We start from the raw sequence: 19151 nt of genomic DNA on the forward strand, positions 1-19151 counted from the left end.
CTGATAGAAAAAACTGATTGTCCGACAGCAATGATGTAATTAACGGCGCCGAAATGACGATCGAGGTAGTCTCCAAAAGTGTTGTTTTAATACAGCGAGTTAGCTCACTATGTAGTGCTCTACATACAGTATATCTCCCTTTTTTCGGACACAGTCTGTGATACAGAGACACCAGTGATGGCAAGTTCGAGTCTTTTGACACTCGTTCATTCAAATCTCGTTCATTAAAATGAAGGGTTTTTTTTTTTAGTCATTTCGTTCATTTCGTTCATTTGAACTAGGCTGGTTATTGTGGAGCTGCAGACCTCTAGTGGGCGATTAAAAAACAGCGCCGTTCTCAAACACAGAAGGCTGCCTGGCTGAGAGGGGTATGGCTGCAGCCTGGAGCCTCCCATCTCATGCCCTCCTGTCTGGTGCCTTCCGCTAGTTTCAAAATAAAAGCTTGCGTCTTGTTCCCTATTTCTACCTCGTTCTTTGGTGTTTTTGAACTGATAAATGAACACTGTTGTGCTAATGATAATGCTATTAGAGCAATCTGGTAGAAAGATTGTTTTATATATCTTTATTTATATATATTTTTTTTTTGTGTGTGTGTGTCGTTTAGTTGGCACATACACAGGATAAGCAGCAGATATTTCATCAAGTATTTTATCTGTTCGCATGATGAACTATTCAGTTCAAAAACACCAAAGTACGAGGAAGACAGAACAAACCAGACGTTGAGTTTTTATTTTGCACTGTAGAAACTAGCGGAAGGCACCACGCGGGAGGGCATGAGACGAGAGGGCATTAGACGGGAGGCTCCAGGCTGCAGCCATACAGTCTTGGCCTGGCTTGCTTTATTTGACAAAGTATAATGCAAAAATTCACCTCTTGATTACTGTATCATCATTATATAACCCCCCCTGGGCCCACAACCAAATTCAAACCATGTAAAAACCACAGAAATATGTTGTCAATATGTAATCACCACTACTCCTGCTAAATCCTTCCATCTTTCCCGAGTATACAACCAGACCAGCCATATAAAGGCTTATAATTACCATCATTATCTCTGAAGTGCTCATTCATACAGCAGCCTAACGTCCATATCCATGAGTAAAATATTTCTAATACTAATACTAATAATCAGATTTGCAGTAAATATATTGAAGTAATAAGCTTGATACACTATATGAATAAACACACTCTTATTAAAATTCAACCAATTTAATAATTATCTGGATCAAGCCACCAAGTTCTTAAAGAACTCCAGCACAGAGAGAGGAACAGAGTAATGAACACATATAAACGCAGCAGTTAGGCAGGTCTGGACGCAGAATGGGCCACATCAGGTCCGGATTCTGCAGACAGAGAAACAAACATGAGCACATCGCTCTCAAACATGGCCAGGTTGTTCACCAGTCAGGAGCTGAGAAACAACAGCACGGCTCTGTTGATAAATAAAAAGGAAAAGTTACGTTGCGTTCTCTTCTCTGGCGGACCTGGATCAGCTGTTAGCTGTTTCCAGAGCTAACGCTAAGGTTGCTACGTGGCCGTGTTTTAATGTTTTAATGACCGGGTCTGTTTTGGAGAGGAGATGACCTCGGAGGTAATTCGGCTCCAGCGCTCCAGGTAGAACCCTGTCAGGGCTCTGAAGTGGACCCAGAACAACTCTCATCAGCTGTTAGCTGTAATGTTAAACACTAGCAGGACTAAAGTTACGGTGCGGCTGTGTTAAAACTATAACTATACTGTAACTGCAGCCGAGATCCTTCACGCATGCATGAAAATGAACGAATCACTCACTGAGACAACCCGTTCCTCCCGAGTCATACACACGATTAGGTCTTATGAACAAAACGTTCTTTGAACGACACAACACTAAGAGACACACGGTGTCACACAGGAGAAGGAAACACTACTATAATAAACAGTTATTCTTGTATAGGGAATATTGTTTGGACCTGATTTGCAACAGATTGATAATAATCTAATAGATAACATGAATAACATAGATGAGATACTCTACCATTGGTTGCTCTTTCTGGCACAAACGCTGCAATATCATCTACGATATGATCCATATTGTTCTTAGAAAGAGTACCTATGAATACATTTACACAAAAACAGTTAGATACATTTATCTTACACAACATTTTTACATAACAACGTGTACCTTGACTCTACGATTTTGACCTGCGATTTGAATTCTTTTGCTGTTTGATTGACTTCCCATGCACCGTGACTGCCTGTTTTCTGTAGTGTTGCTTTTGAGTAATTTGTCAATAATTCCAGCCATGATACTGGCTCAACTATCACTCACGGCCAAACCATTGCCTCAGCACAGTGGTAGTCTAGCTCAGTCTAGTTTCTTGTGTTATAACTTTCTTGATTCCTACCTTGTTGCTAACTGCCTTTCCTCAGGATGATCTCTCTTGTTTGTCTACCTGTTTTCCCTTCCCTTCCTATTTCTGATAGGACAGGTGGGGTGACCTGAGTGACTGAGAGAGACAACATGCAGCAAAGGAGTGCGGGCTGGATTTGAACCTGTGATAAAGACTCAGCCTTGTACATGGGGCAATCTACCAGTTGACCTAGCCATGCCCCACCAGTCCCTCTCGTGAACCACACTGTTTTATCCCCAGCCCTATGCGTTGCCCTTTCTCTGGCTTTCCAAACCTGCCATCCTCTAGCTCTCCACCAGATGCCCTTGGACTTTTCCGTTTTTCACCATCATCTGACTACACATGTTTCACTTCTCTAATCAGCCCTGCAGTTACCTGGCCTACCCACACACTCCTCAACTGCCATTAATTCTCACCATTTATTAGGGCCTGAGCAAGGACCCTGTTGCAATGCAAGGAGTTATTATTCTTCCAAATGAATTGCATCTTTAGCTGCCTTAACATTCTCAAAGATTCACCAAACTTTGCACAAAATTCAAGAGTGGTGGAAATTTAAGTGTCATATGGTTTTTGCGCATGGCCGTGGCAAAATGGCTTGCTCCCTAAAAAGCAGCCCCCATGATATGTATCACAAATTAGTACAAAATTTTTGTGGCAGATGTTTCATGTCCAGACCTACAAAAAAGCCTCTGGGAGCAATGCCCTAAACCCAACAGTAAGTCAGCCATTTTGAATTTAACAGCCATTTTTAATAATTACAAAATTAAAAATTAATTACAAAACAAATTACAAAATAATACAAACTCCTCCTAGGGAATCAATCAGATCAACTTCAAATGTTGGCTGTGCAATCTAAAGGCATTGATGACGAAAAGTTGTGTTGTCTTTGAGTTTTTGTCAGTGGGTTTTGTCAGTCTGTGGCATGGCGTGGAAAATTGATGATGAAGTTGTTATAAATTCAGTGTACATGCTCACATCTGTACAAAAATGTATCAATGTATGATAACAGTCCCACTCTGAACACACCTATATGCCAACCTTCACTCACAGTCATAGCGCCACCCATTGGCAACAGGAAGTGTCAAGTTTTAAACTGTGAATTACTACTCCTAGCAGGTTGCCCACACCCACCTCAAAACAGTCTGAGAAGAGCCTTAACACACTGATGATGCTACGTTGTGAAGATTGTGTTTTCATGTAATGGCTTGTCCCAGGCATGGCAGCAAAGTTTGAGGCTTTGCCATGAAACAGGAAGTTGTTGTAACTTCATGGTACATGCTCTAAAAGCCTCTTGGAGCCATACCTAAAACCCAACAGAAAGTCAGCCATTTTGACTTGAAAGTGCAATTCCAGCCCATTTACGGCGTTCTACAGGTTCCATACTTTAACGAACTCCTCCTACAGAATGAATCGGATCACCTTAAAATTTTGGCTGTGCAATCTCAAAGCATTGACGATGAAAGTTGCGCTTATCTGTGACTTTTCATTCAATTGCATATCAAATATCAATGATTCTCCATTAAACGGGAGGTTGTTATAACTTTAGTGTACATGCTCAGATCTGTACCTACTTTACATGTTTGATAAGAGTCCCTTGCTAATCACATCTACATGGCAATATTCACTCAATGTCATAGCGCCATCTACCTGCAACAGGATGTAAGCCTGTTGTGACAAAATAACATTTCATTAACATGGCATTTTTACATTGTGGTCCAAACTTCATGTACTGGTACACAACAAATCATTAGTAGGCGTTGTCTTGCGCCACCTAGTGGACACAGGAAGTGATGATTAACTATTTTGTGATTGGTCCAAAACGTGCAATAATTCAGACCCGCATTTCCCAACCACCGACCACTGCGCTGCAGTTGCATCCCATCCCGGGGAGCATCATGGCACGAGGGCCCTCCCAACGCTGCTTGCAGCTTTAATATCAGTTTACTTCCATTGTTCATTGTCATTTCATCCTGATTATTTTCCACGTTCCTAGTTGCTTGCTGGATTTTCATTTTGATCACCTGTTAGTTGCCTGTTTGCCTATCTGGAAATTAATTTATGTCAACTGCACCATTCTACCTGTTCTGTAAGCCTTCCTGCTTAGTAACCAACGCCTGCCCGCTACCTCTGCTGACCACAACACCATACCATTCTCCATTCCTGGTCTGCCTCTAGGTCTCTGTTCTGTGTTTGGGGCTCCTTTTGAATTAACAGCAACAACAGCCTTGGTGGGGATTTGTGCTGCCTGCTTCAACATGGGTGGTTGGTACCATAGTTGCAAAATTAAAAAGATGGATCAGAACTGGTACAAAAAAAGTTTACCTGGAGGAAGGATTGAAGATATATCTTGGAAATGGGGAGGAAGGAAATAACCATGTCCTGGTAACATTTTATGCAGCTCTAAAAAATACAGTGAAATTTAAGAATAAACATCTTTTGTTTTTTTTCTGTAAAAATATACTTTACAACATGCTATTTGTTATAATAGTAGTAATGAATTACTAATATTAAGAACCTCCCAGATCTGAATATTACACATTTCAAATGAGCACATCAAGGGAAAAAATGGTAACTTGAAATATTGTGATATATATATATATTGTGTGTGAGAACTGTTTCAAAATGGCAAGACCTTTTCAGACAATTGTAACAATGAAAAATATTTACAACTCTGGTGTGACTCAGGAAATGTAATATAACAAGTAATGCTTTTAAGCTGCAAAAGCAGTCATATCACAACAGTGCAGATCTGTACCCATGTCCTTTACCTCCATAAATGCCACTATCACCATATGGACCACTCACTGTTTTGAAATAAAAACCAAGATACAATACATTTATTTACCAATTATTTCATACTATACACATGATTTGTAAGTTCACTTGCACCCTGCCATGTGTATCTTGGGGAGGTACCGTCAGGTCACTTCTTATATTTATATCAATGAAATAAAATTTCCAAAGAAAAAAGATTATCCAAAGATTCAACCTCTGTTTTCATGTAACTTTTTGGTTGAGATTAAAACGTTTCTGAAGCATTATTTGTTCCCCTGCCAGAGTTTTAACAAGTCCCCCCCTACTGTGCTGGGATGGGCTAGTGGCTTCACCACTGCCCCTCTCAACCCATTAGTTGAGAAGTTGTTTTTATATATTTAATTGTATATACAGTAGTTACTTTTTACAAACCCATACAATAAGGAGTAATTTTAACTATACATACTGGTAGTTCTTTTATCAAATGGAATGGTTCCTACCCAAACTAGTTTATTGCTGTGTAAAACACATTTCAGTTTTTCATTAAACCATCCCAGAACACACGAACTGAACTTTTTCATATATTTTAGACAGAAATCACATCACATCATATCTGTCTCCAATGCATCGATATTCTGGATTGTACATTGTACATTGCTCACGATGTGCTTACTCATACAAAAATACAAAATCACAATAATAAAAATAAAATAAAATCAGACACAGACTTCAGTGTAGACAACACAAATATACACACTATGAACAAAAATAATATAGACATTGAGAAATAGGGCAGTGAGCAGAGTGCAAAGGATGGAGTATGTACATGTCGGAGGTGGATGTGATATACAGGTACATATACATGCATACATGTACACATGTACACAGTGCAATGAAGCATAGTGCGAAGGATGCTGGAAGAAATAAGTATTTTGTGCAGGAATAATGTAGGTAGGTGGATTTGGTATACAGTATCTACAATATGACAATATAACATTGTAACAGCACTGAAATAGAGAATGGTGAATAAATAAATAATAAGTGTTAGCCAGTAAACAGGTAGCTGTTCCTAAGTATGTTGGTTTTGGCGTACAGTGCTCTGGAGCGCCTACTAGAGGGGAGAAGCTAGAACAGGTTATGTCCAGGGTAAGATGGATCTGCAGTGATGTTTCCTGCTCGTTTCCAGACTCTTGAAATGAATAAGTCCTGAATGGAGGGCCGGTTGGCACCAATGATCTTTTCTGCAGTCCCAACTGTCCGTTGTAGTCTGCTCCTGTCCTTTTTGGTGGCAGATCCAAACCAGACAGTGATGGATGTGCAGAGGACAGGCTGGATGATAGCTGTGTAAATGTGGATCAGCAGGTCCTTAGTTAGGTTGAGCTTCCTGAGCTGGCGCAGGAAGTACATCCTCTGCTGGGCCTTCTTGATGATGGTGTCCGCATTGGGCTCCCACTTCAGGTCCTGGGAAATAGTGGATCCCAGAAACCTGAAGGATTCCACAGCAGACACAGGGCTGTTGAGTATGGTGATGGGGGGCAGAGTGGGGGGTCTCCTCCTGAAGTCCACGATCATCTCCGCAGTTTTGAGCGTGTTAAGCTCAAAAGCTGATCAACCTCCCGTCTGTAAGCCGACACATCACCGTCCCGCATGAGGCCGATGACCGTTGTGTCGTCAGTGAACTTCAGGAGTTTGACAGATGGGTCTCTTGAGGTGCAGTTGTTGGTGTAGAAGGAGAAGAGCAGTGGGGAGAGCACACACCCCTGGGGGGCGCCAGTGCTAATAGTCCGGGTGCTGGATGGGATGTTTACCAGCCTCACCTGCTGACTCCTGTCAGTCAGGAAGTTTGTGATCCTCTGACAGGTGGAGGCTGGCACAGTGAGCTGGGTGAGTTTGGTGCTGAGGATGTCTGGGATGATGGTGTTGAACGCCGAGATGAAGTCCACGAACAGGATCCTTGCATATGTCCCCGGAGAGTCGAGGTGTTGCAGGATGTAATACAGTCCCAAGTTGACTGCATCATCCACTGACCTGTTAGCCCTGTAGGCAAACTGCAGGGGGTCCAGCAAATGGCCTGTAATGTCCTTCAGGTGGGCCAACACCTGTCTTTCAAAGGACTTCATGACTACAGATGTCAAGGCGACAGGCCTGTAGTTATTTAATCCAGAGATGGAGGGTTTGAAGCAGGAGGGAACTTCACACAGCTCCAATGATCTGTTGAAGATCTGTCTGAAGATGGGGGCCAGCTTCCCTTCCTGATCTTCTGCCTTTGGAAGAGGTGGCTCACATCCTCTTCACAGATCTTGAGTGCAGGTGAGGGGTCAGAGAGGGGGGGTGGCAGTGTGTCAGAGGTGAAAGGTGACTGTTTAAAGATGGTGTTGGAGTGGGGGAGAGGTGTGACTCTGGGCTTTTCAAACCTACCCATAAAAGCCATTCAGCTCGTCTGCCAGTCGTTGAGTACCAGCAGTGTTGGGGGATGGTCTCCTGTAGTTGGTGAGTGTCCGCAGGCCTCTCCACACTGACGCAAGGTCATTGGCTGCAAAGCTGTTATTTAGCTTTTCAGCGTAGCACCTCTTTGCTGCTTTGACCTCCTTAGTCAGAGTGTTCCTGACCTGTTTATACAGGACTCTGTTCCCACTTCTGCGGAAGGTTTTGGTTGACACACACATGTCCTCACAAAAACTGATGTAGTGTCACAGTGTCAGTTAGTTCGTCCAGATCAGTGGCTGCAGCCTCAAAAACATTCCAATGAGTGCAGTCAAAGCAGGCTTGTAAATTCAGCTTTGACTCGTTGTTCCATCTTTTCACACTCTTTACAACAGGTTTGGCAAGGCTGCATGGGGAACAGAGCGATAGGCATCCTTTAATGTACTGCAGCAGTGGTCCAGTGTGTTAGTGTCCCTGGTGGGACACTTAATATGCGGTCTGTACTTTGGAAGTTCGTGGCTGAGGTTTGCTCTGTTGAAGTCTCCAAGAACAATGAGCAGGGAGTCTGGATGTTTTTTCTCCACGTAAGTTATCTGGTCGGCCAGGTGTAGTAATGCCTCACTAACACAGGCCTGGTGGAATGTAAACAGCGACCAGATCAAACAAGGAAAACTCCTGCAGTGAATAAAAAGGTTTACAGTTTATAAATAATATCTCTAAGTGAGGGCTGCATGATTTTTCCAACACTGTGACATCTGTGCACCAACCTTCGTTAATATAGAAACAGAGTCCACCTCCCCTTGTGAGCTCCCTTTCGCAATCCACGCGGATGAGATAAAATCCCTGTAGGTGAAGTGCGCTGTCCGGGATGTGCTCGGAGAACCAGGATTTGGTGAAACAAAGGGCGTCAACAGCAGTTCGTCCATTTTGTTGGCTAGAGAGCGGACATTCGCCAGGTGAATTGAAGGGAGCACAGTGCGAAAACCCGAGCTGCTGCTCCTCCAACTAATAACTCCGGGAAAGTTCCGGGTTCATTAAGGAGTGGTGGAATAGTATGAACAGTTGAAAGTCAAATATTTAAGAGCTTCTTAAACTTCTGGTAACATTTACCAGAGAGGGACAGCAGAAAACAGTGTTAATAAACAAAAACACAAAAACCACTAAGTAGCGTAATCCAGAGGCTGCCGTCTGTGGCACCGTCTTGTAATCTAAAATAAAACTCTGGCAGGAAAAAAATAAATCATCTTCGGGATTATGCAAAGTGCAAGGTGTACAAGAGGGAAACAGTGCTGAAAGAAGTGTTATCAGGGAATTAGTTTTTATTATAAATAACCACAGCTTTTCTTGTTCATAAAAATTATGTAAACGCATTTTACTGTGAAGAATAAGAACATCTAACCATGAGAGAGAATGTAAGCTATATATAAAAAACATATTAAATAATAGTGTGTGTCATGTCATACCTGTTGAGGAACCTGCTGTTAAAAAGAAACTTATGATGATAAAAAATTAAGATACAGTTTTTGTTTTCTTTAAAATATATCTGATGTTGACAAATTAGCTTACATTGCAAAATTGTATGTCAAATAAATAAAAACTAAATTGATTCATTCTGTATCATTGGTCTACTATTGTTGCATTACACTTTCCTATTAGTAATTAATGTTTACATTAATTGAATGATTTAAAATCAATTAATTGATCCATCAATTAATTATTGTTAATTAACTGCTTTTATACATACATAAGTCCAGTTCCACCCCCCCACTTGAAATTAGTGCCACCCACAAATTAGACGGGTAATTGATAGTTCTTAGAAGCAATGATTGTATTCATATATTTTAATAATACCTGATATGAAATCATGCAGATGTTTCTTACCAGGTATTAATATGTCCCCTGATAAAAGAGAAAATTTAAAAAAGAAATGTTGGACACTATTGATTTTGCATTTTGTTTGTTTTGTTCACATTTGTGTTGCTCACCCATATAACTTCTTTCGCCCATATGAACTCTCCTATGAACGTCTTGCCTTAACCTGGCTTGACTACGTGCTACAGGAGGTTGCCATGCCTGTGGTGTTACACCTTCTTTGGGTTTATGAAGCACATCGGTGTTCTCCCCCAGAGGCTTGGTGACCACCATAGATGTTAGGGGGTCACAAAGCTGTACTTCAGTGACAGCTCCAAGGCCTCTTTCTTCACGTTCTCTTTCTCAGGTCCAGATAACTGCAGCCTGTGTCACAATTGTGTACAAGTGTTTTAAACATGACAGCTGACATGACAGTAATGTATGAACGTTATTTAACACTATTTTTCGATACTATTTTTGTTGTATCCTCAGTAGCTGCCCCTAAAATGAATGTATACACACACACACACACATACACACACATCACTCCTCTTATCAACTGTTCTCTTTTGTCAATAAATTAGCACTGAAATGATTAGTTGGAGTTAACATCAGCTTATAGTAGCTAGCTATGGCTGATAAAAAAGGAGGATTGTCAACTAGAAAATATTGGTTTCTGTCCTTTAGGTAGTTCTTATCACACTGATGTATGTTCAAGTGTTCATTTTTCTGATAAGTTTGGTTTTAATTAGTTATTTAAGGCTATAAAAAAGGGGTTTCACATCATGATTGACAGCTGAGCCCTACTTGCAATTGATGACAGGGTGTAAGGGCAGGATGTGATATTTTTTACTACTCTTTTTGACTACTAGACAAGTATGAGCCAATCAAAAATATTTTGGGGGGACCTTCAAATGCTTCAAATTCAGAATATTTTAGCTTCATTTCTGAGCAGTGGAGGGAAGTGGAGACCATGGATGTTTTTTCCCACCACTTTATTTGCATCTTCAATAAACAAACAGGCAAATTTTGCTATGATAAAGAGAGACCATGGATTTATAAAGAGAACTGGATAGAGCGTTGGAGGCGGGGACCCATTCATTTTTATGAAAGCTGCTTAGAGGCACATGAAGCCAAAAAGTTCCCATACCCAGATCTTCCGCATAGTTTCCACATTGTGCTGCCCCACAGAAGCAAGCGCACTAGTTTATCGGCTAACTTCTGGTATAGCTGTAATTTGTATGAGGGTAAGAATATTTAATAGTGGTGCTCTTCTAGACTTTCCAAATGTTTGGATCAAACCAAATGATGATTATAAAGCACAAAAGGTCAAGTCAGTTTTATTTATTTTTTAAAATTAAATTACACTGTGACAGTTATGTTCCTTAAAACAAGATAAGGAGAGAAAAATGCCCTTCAATGATTGAGTGATTAGCTGCACCCTTTCCTCCAGTGGCTATTTGGAGGGCCGTGCCCGTTATAAATGAAACGGGTGAAACATCGCAAAGGCTGCCACTGCTTTTGGGTTTTGGACTGTTAATCATAAAATAAGCAATTTAAAGACGTTCACCGTGGGCTCTGGGAAATTGTGACGGACCAATACGTTCATATTTCACTTAACTTAATTAATTGATAAAATAGAAATACGAGGGAAGCAGCCCAATTAACTGATAACAAACAAGAACAAAGAGAAAAAATGGTCAGCATCACACTCACTCTTTCTCTAGAAGCTGTTTGACTGTGAGGTAGGCCCAAACCCTCTGGATGTGGCTGTCAGAAACTGTTCCAGTGGACTCAGAAAACACCACCCTTGTATTCCTCTGTTATAGTTGAATGAATTGTTATACGAGTGTGAAGAGGGACTTTCACAAACCTTTCGGAAGGTAACAGCTAATGTGCAGTGTGGATGATCCTTACCGAAATGGCCACAACTTGTGGACTGAAAGTTTTGATGTCGTTGTCAGTGATCTGACCGGCCACCACAATCTCAGAGCCATTATAATACTGGCTGAAGTTAGTCTGGGTTAGATTGGTCGCACCAGCATAGATCATTGTCACATCTGTCAACAGAGGAGTGGCCACCTCTTCATAGAAACCCTGTTGACATACAGTATGGACACTGTATGAATGTTTAATGTCTCCACAGCCACCCATGATAATTGTATCTATGGAAATGTAGAAAATATATAATTTGTGGGAAGTGCAAGTGATTTAAAATACCTTCAGCTGTAAATCAGTATCAGAGTCTTCGTAAATCCTTCGGGCCGCACCATTGTTCTGCAGTGACATCTTCTCAAGGAACTCAAAATTGACGTCAAAACCAAAACCAAGACAGTAGAGAGGGAATTCAGCAATAACCCCTCTTACATTTGACTGTATTGTTTCAAAATTTGTCACCCCTGCAAAGACACAAGACGGGTGTTTTAAAAAGGCAAGTTAGTGTTATTTGAATTTAAATGTCCATGATCTTTAAAGTCCCACAAAGATGGGTTTTAGATTGCTGACAGGAGAGGGTATTCATAAAAGACTGCAGCCAACCCAGCAACAATCAGAGCATTTGTGCACACGATTGTGTGCATGTGTATGGAGGCCTGATCCTGACATATTCATATTCAAATGTAGGCATTGATTAAATTATACAATGTATACATGTAATGTATCTTTTTATTAACTTCTATACTCACCTATATTTATGACCTTATTTATTTATTTATTGTCTTTATAATCTGCCACTTTCAGCAAGCAGCAGCTACCCTTTATGGTAAATGCAGTTTTAACAGAGCAGAGCAAGCTGAGACTTTTTCTGTCATTTTCTCTCTTTACAAAGACATGTGTTACCTGAAGAGAGGCTATCAAGTCTTAATTGTATGCGAAACGAGGATGCAAATCCAGAAAAAGGAGCAGTGACAGTGTGGCTGATAATGTACAATAAAACTATTTACATTTCAACAAATGCAACTGTTTGATTATGTTCTCTTCTTTTGGTTTGCAATATGCAAGTATTAAACCTACAAGTTACAGTGCTGGTAAACAGAGCGGAACAGTTGAAAATAAAACAATGACCTCCTGTGGCAGCTATTAATTCATTACAGTGTTTTTCTCAATTGTGATGTGCTAACAAAATAACATAATTTCAATAAATACAAATGATTTTATCCCACCTTTATAATACCAGCCATACTTCAGGGATTTATTATGCATTTCTACAACTTCATTGCATGATTTTAAGAAACAGGGCCCTGTTTCAGAAAGCAGACTTAACAGACTCTGAGCTTATCCCTGATCTCTGAGTTGATTGAGGTTGAGGTGGGAAACTCTGAATTTCTGTTTCCAGCTGACGAGAATTAGTTCACCCAACTCTGAGTATGTTGAGCCTGATGGAAGGGCGTGCGTGGGGATGAAAAAAAGCCATCATCAGTAGAGCTCTGATACTACGATTCACCATGGCATTGTGTAAATAAAGGCAGAGCCTCCATTTTAATCGGGTGGAGCTAGAAATATGAATGTGTGCCAACGCAGACCATGATAGGCTCTAAAACGCAGGAGTGGAGGAAGGATCAATACATTAGTACTTTTTATACAGCATTGCTCATTCATCATTTACCAGACTGGAATTCCTTAACAAATGATAAAGTGCTTGAATTCTCCTACAGCCCATTACATTCATTTTAAATAGGAAGACTCTATTTAATAAGCTGTAACCAAAATTAATTTATTCCATTGTTTTTGGGTTATCTTCTCTGTTGTTCTCCTTCTTCTACCTCTTCTTTTTGTCCTCTGATAAAGATCCAAGTGATGACCAAAGCCTCCTATTCTTATGTGCTTTAGGCCGTAAAAAAACATCAAATCATTTTAACTGGTTAAGTGCAATAAAGTTAACTTTAAATTGACCAGCGCACATAAAATATGGCTTAATAACAATCACATTTAACAAAAACTTATAATAATAATAACTTTCAAGATTGTTTTTTTTGCAAGTCTCCATTTCTAGCTTAAGCCTATGGCATTTTCCTCTCCTCATAGCTAAACAAATTACATATATTATTCTTATAAGTTCTTACTCACCACTGGTTAAGTCACTGCATCTCTTGACACAACACCCCGGTTGAATTTTCAGCTTGAAAGTAGGTTTAGTTGAAACAAAGCAGCTGATTGAGAGCATTTCCGTAAAAGCTCGATAACAAGTGCAGTTAGATTTAGCTGTGGCTAGCTGACCACGTGGTTCTCACAAATAACGGCTCACTTCCCCACAGTTCTGTGTCTGTGTATGTCGCTAACTGCAAAACACTGTAGGTCAGAGGGTCCACCAATAGGCGAGAAGTTGACCCTTTAAAACACAGCCCCCCCTCACTTGCATAATGAGGCAGAAATGCATAAAAAAATAGAAAAAGGGGAGAGAAATAAATACCAATGGGCAATACATAGAGTAGAAAATGTAAAGGAAGAATAAAACAGACAAAAATATTCACACAGACATAAATAAATACATTTTAAAGAATAAGTAATCAATAAATAAATAAGGTAATTAATAGAAAAGATGAATATAAAATTAAGCTAATTAAAAGAGATTTGAGACATTTGTCTCATTGTATAATTTAATTAATGCCTACATTTATTTATTTACTGTATTTTTGTACATTTAATAGGATGTTTATTTATTTATTGAGCATTTATTTATTACTGTATGTATTTATGAATATGTCAGGATCAGTCCTCCATACCATGTGTGTTTTATTGTAACCTGTGGTTGGGTCTCCATCAGTGAGAAGTATAAGAAGAGACGCTGAATTTTCTCTGGGATGTGCATTCAGCATACGTGCTCCATCCAACACTGCTCCGTTAATGTCTGTGGCTGAAAGGAAATGAAAAAATTCCACATCACCGTTCTGCTGTCCAATGATAACATCTAAATAAAATCTTTATTAAAAACCTCACCTCCTCTAGCTTGAATATCCTGTGCAAATTTTTTAGCACTGTCCAGGTTTTTTTTGTTTGCCTGAACAAGTTCTCGTTTCCAGTGAAAAATGCTGCTATCAAAAGTGAAGAGACCGAAGAAGTCATCTTCTGCCAGGTCATTCAAGATATGGATTAAAGCTATTCGGGTCTGGGATAAAAACATTCACACATTAGAACTTTTATTCAAGTAAGAGACCATGTAATAATGTGTTTCTTAAGTTGTTTACTTAATAAAGTTGTCTGTAAAGTAAATCATTAATTGACACAAACAAAGACTCTTCAGATATTGTACCTGTTGTATTTTTCTGCCACGCATGGAGCCACTTTGATCAATAACAAAAACAATATTTTTTGGTATGCGTTGAAGACTAGATGGCGCAAAGTGATGAACAAAGTACTCAGCTGATATCTTAAGATAAGAAGAAAATTTGATTGGTTTGATTGTTTAAAAGACAAGGAAAGATAAAAGACCATTTAGCTCTTGCTCTTCCAAGAAATGAACTCTTACCGTACCTTAATGTTTCCAAGTGAGGTGTCCCTGTTGACATCATAAACAATAACCAGATCTCCATTCATACCCTGATCTCCACAGCTGTCACATTTCTTCTGTTGAAATGCACCCACGCCTGGAAACAGGATTAACTAAGTTTTAGAATCTCTTGGATTGAATGGATTGAATGGATTTCATTGGTCAAAAAATTAGTCCTTTCACTTTGATTACATTTGATTAGGTAGTGCAAAGGATGAACAAAATGTAACTTTGATATGCACAGTGTAAATAAGCCTGAATATAGTGTGTCCAGTGCCATTATTGCACCATGATGTATAGTATAGTAATAATAGACATGGGTCAGATAAGATAACAATTGAGTTGAATACAGAGTATTGCTTCATTGCATGCAGTACCTGTTTGTCTGCATGTGTTTTGGTGATGGCATTAGCGAGGGCTTTGGTGCTTAGTCCTCCTTTAACCTCGATTAAATTAATGCCGGCTTTCAAAAGTTTGAAGTCCTGACCATGAAAGATGTTCTTACCCCAACATTGTTTTCCTGGATGAGGAGATGATATGTGTATATATATATATATATATATATATATATATATATTTACATATTCTCTTAGGAATTTGGACATGGAATTCTATTTTCTTTGACTCGTCTATACGATTGGCCACACGCCTTGTGATGACAGTGGTGGCATAATGACTGGTCACTGTGGAGTTGATGTGAAAGCTGTAGATGTCCCAGTCGCCCTGAGCAAATACAGGAGGCACTTTTCACAATAACAAAAACAAATTGCTTTCACTGGCTGATGACCGGATGACCAAAGATCAGATGATGGTGAAAAACAAAGTGTTGGTGGATCTCATTGGTCTAAATGCAGAAACACCCCGTTTTTATTATTTTTCGTACAGTGACTTCACATGGCAATGACATTGCATCCTGCACGCTCACTCCCACTATTCCTTAACTTGAATATTTACAAAGTCTTAACCAGAAGTGGGTAGTAACAAGTTACATTTACTCTTTGGATATGTTCGTGCTACCTTTATTTATCTATTATTTTATTCATTCATGGTTCATGGTATGGCTTTCAAATGGTACTATCAGCTAATCTTTACAGATGAAAATTTAGGCATCAGGCTCCGGTTGTGAAATCAGTACATCAGAGGGCCGTGCTGACACTGAGCTGACAGAGAGCTGTGTCTGTTGTGTTAACGCTAATATGTTTAATAATAAATAAACACACACAGTATACCATATCTCAAAACTATTCCTGCTTTTTGCCATAATGTAAACATTCATGCTAACAGTGTATGATAATATTTTGTTATCACACTGGAGAGCTAAACACTGGGAATATTTTCCTGGTGTATATGTGGCATGTTATCTAATCAGGAAATGATGACTTGTCTTTTCCTCACAAATAAATACAAGTGTATTTTCGCTTCTTTCCCTTTATCTGTGGAAGACAGTGACTGAAATATTTCTAATCACATCCACTTCAAACACAATACTTTTTATTTCTATTTCTATCTTTTGTACTCTACTTTTACTTACAGTTTTGGGCTACTCTATCCACCTCTGGCCTTAACCCTTTGATTTAATGATTGAAATCACAGGAACCAACTTTTGTCCCCAAAAAGGAATCAAGTCCCCCCAATGTAATTGTGTAAACAGATTTATGGCCCCACATTATAAGTGATATACATTCAAACATATGTCACACAAACACTGTCACTTTAGCGGACATTGCATTGTAGACTTACAATAATTCCCTGGAATTTTACTGCAATCTTACCTAAACCTTTACCAATCCTAAGTCTTAACTCTAATATTTAATGGATCAGGTTAATGTGACTTTGTACACACACACACACACACACACACACACACACACGGTGCATTGATATGAACAATATGAAACAACTAGGAAGGTGTCGGGGCTGGTAACAGAACCCAAGAGCAGACTGGAGCTGGGGGATGAACAAGAGAGCTTTATTGATAAAATGACAGAGGGAAAACTGATGGGGGAGAGGGGCAAGGTCCGGGCTCCATAGGAGAAGGCAAGCAGGGGAAGCTGGCAGGCGAGGCGAGGCGGAGGACACTCCTGAGGGTTGCGCTGACTGGCGGGGAAGACCTGAGATCCAGGGCAGGTTTCCTGAAGATGAGAAACAGATATTGTAAGCAGGCAAACAGAGACACAGTGTTACTAGACTGATCTGAGGCTGGGATGAAACGTACTATAGTTACACAACAATCCAGCAAGGACAGGTGAGTTGGCCAGGGAGTGGTGATGAGGCAATACCCAACAGGTGCGCCACAGCTGTGAGGAACTGAAGACCACACCCACCAGCTCTGGGAAAAAAGGAAGGGGAGACAGACAAACACCAGGTACACGGCAAACACTCAAAGGGCAAAAAACAAATCAAAAATCATTCACCCATACACACATTGTCACTGGAGAGGATCAGGGGCCGGGGGCCGTGACAGAAGGTAGAGCTAAATCAGGTCCTTCAACTTGTGCTTTGTGACAGAGATCTGTTGTGACTGACAGAAAGATGGTGAAATACACAAAATCATGCACAAACCTCATATATTTGTTAATTTGTCAGTGCTAAGATACCAATATATTCAATTCAAGCACTAAATGGTTTAGGGCCAAAATACATTTCCGATCTTCTGCTTCGTTACAAATCATCCAGACCTCTCAGGTCAGCTTTCTGTCCCCAGAGTCAAAACTAAACAAGGAGAAGCAGCGTTCAGTTATTATGCTCTGTATATTTGAAACAAACTGCAGGTCTGCTGAAACAGTCAGTTCTTTTAAATTAAGACTTTTCTTTTTACCACTGCTTTTAATTAAATATTTAAGATTTTTCTTTTTACTGATAACTTACATTGCACTGTAACTTTTACTGTCCTGTTTTCTTTGTTTTTTAGCTTTTTATTATTTTCCATTTAACTCTTTTAACCCTGATTGTAAGACTGTAACTTTTATTATATTTTATGTTGCTTTTAAACTTTTACATATTTCCCTGTTGCTTCTATGTTTTATGTAAAGCACTTTGAATTACCTTGTTGTTAAATTGTGCTATACAAATAAACTTGCCTTGCCTAGTGTGGTAACCAAAGCCAGCAGAAGCCCAAAGAGGGCGATTTGCACCAACGCCCTCTCCATGACTTCTCTCACCAGACTGCACCCCAGGCAGCTGGGGAAAGCACATCATTCTTCTGTTTTCAGAAAATGAAATGAGGCATCAATGAAAAGAACAGTCCCTACAGTTATGGTGGAGGTTCACTGATGTTTTGTGGTTGATTTGCTGCTTCAGACGCTGGACGTCTTGACTGTGTGCATGGCATTATGAAATCTGAAGACTACCAAAGAATTCTGGGGCGCAGTGCAGTGTCAGAAAGCTGGGTGATGCCTCTTACAGCAGGACAATGACCTAAAGCATACTTACAAAAGCACCCATAAAAGGTTTACGACAAAGCAATGGAGAGTTCTGAAGTAGCCAGCAATGAGTGCAGATCTAAATCCCATAGAGCACCTGTGGAGAGATCTCATAACAGCAGCTGGGAGAAGGAATGCATCAAATCTCAAAAACATGAAGCAATAGGCAAAAGCAGAGTGGTCCAAAATTCCAGTACGGAGGTGTAAGAAACTCATTGATGGTTACAGGAGGCGATTAATTTCAGTAGTTTTTTTTCCAAAGGGTGCGCGACCAGGGCGGTGCGGTGGTTCAGTGGTTAGCGCTGTCACCTCACAGTAAGAAGGTCGTGGGTTAAAACCCCGGTTGCCCCGGCCTTTCTGTGTGGAGTTTACATGTTGTCCGCATGGGTTCTTTCCAGGTGCTCCGGCTTCCTCCCACCCTCCAAAGACATGTAGGCTAGGTTGATTGGTTGTTTGTCTATGTGTGGCCCTGCGATGGACTGGCGACCTGTCCAGGGTGTACCCCGCCTTTCGCCCGATGTCAGCTGGGATTGGCTCCAGCCCCCCGCGACCCTGTACGCAGGATAAGTGGTTGACGATGGATGGATGGATGGTGTGCGACCAAACATTGAGTTTGTCCAGTACATTTTTACAGTTCTGTGTGGAGTTTCTCAGGTTTGGCTTTTTTCTCCTCTGCTTTTTTTGTGTTGTTCCAATGCAAAAAAAGAGACCAAAGCATTTGTGACTGTGAACATTTTTTGGAAGAAGTAGTAGTGACAGACATGCAGGGGTGCCCATATTGTTTGTCAATGACTGTAGCTAAAAGAAAGTGTTGACAGGTCAAGCCTT

At 40.2% G+C, this 19151-nt stretch overlaps 1 pseudogene; it reads right to left on the bottom strand.

Moving 5' to 3' along the window:
* Window positions 1–9442: 9442 nt before the first annotated feature.
* Window positions 9443–18050, bottom strand: LOC123986864 (annotated as a pseudogene).
* Window positions 18051–19151: the final 1101 nt, after the last annotated feature.

Source organism: Micropterus dolomieu, linkage group LG18, assembly GCF_021292245.1.
Source record: "Micropterus dolomieu isolate WLL.071019.BEF.003 ecotype Adirondacks linkage group LG18, ASM2129224v1, whole genome shotgun sequence".
Lineage (NCBI taxonomy): Eukaryota > Metazoa > Chordata > Actinopteri > Centrarchiformes > Centrarchidae > Micropterus > Micropterus dolomieu.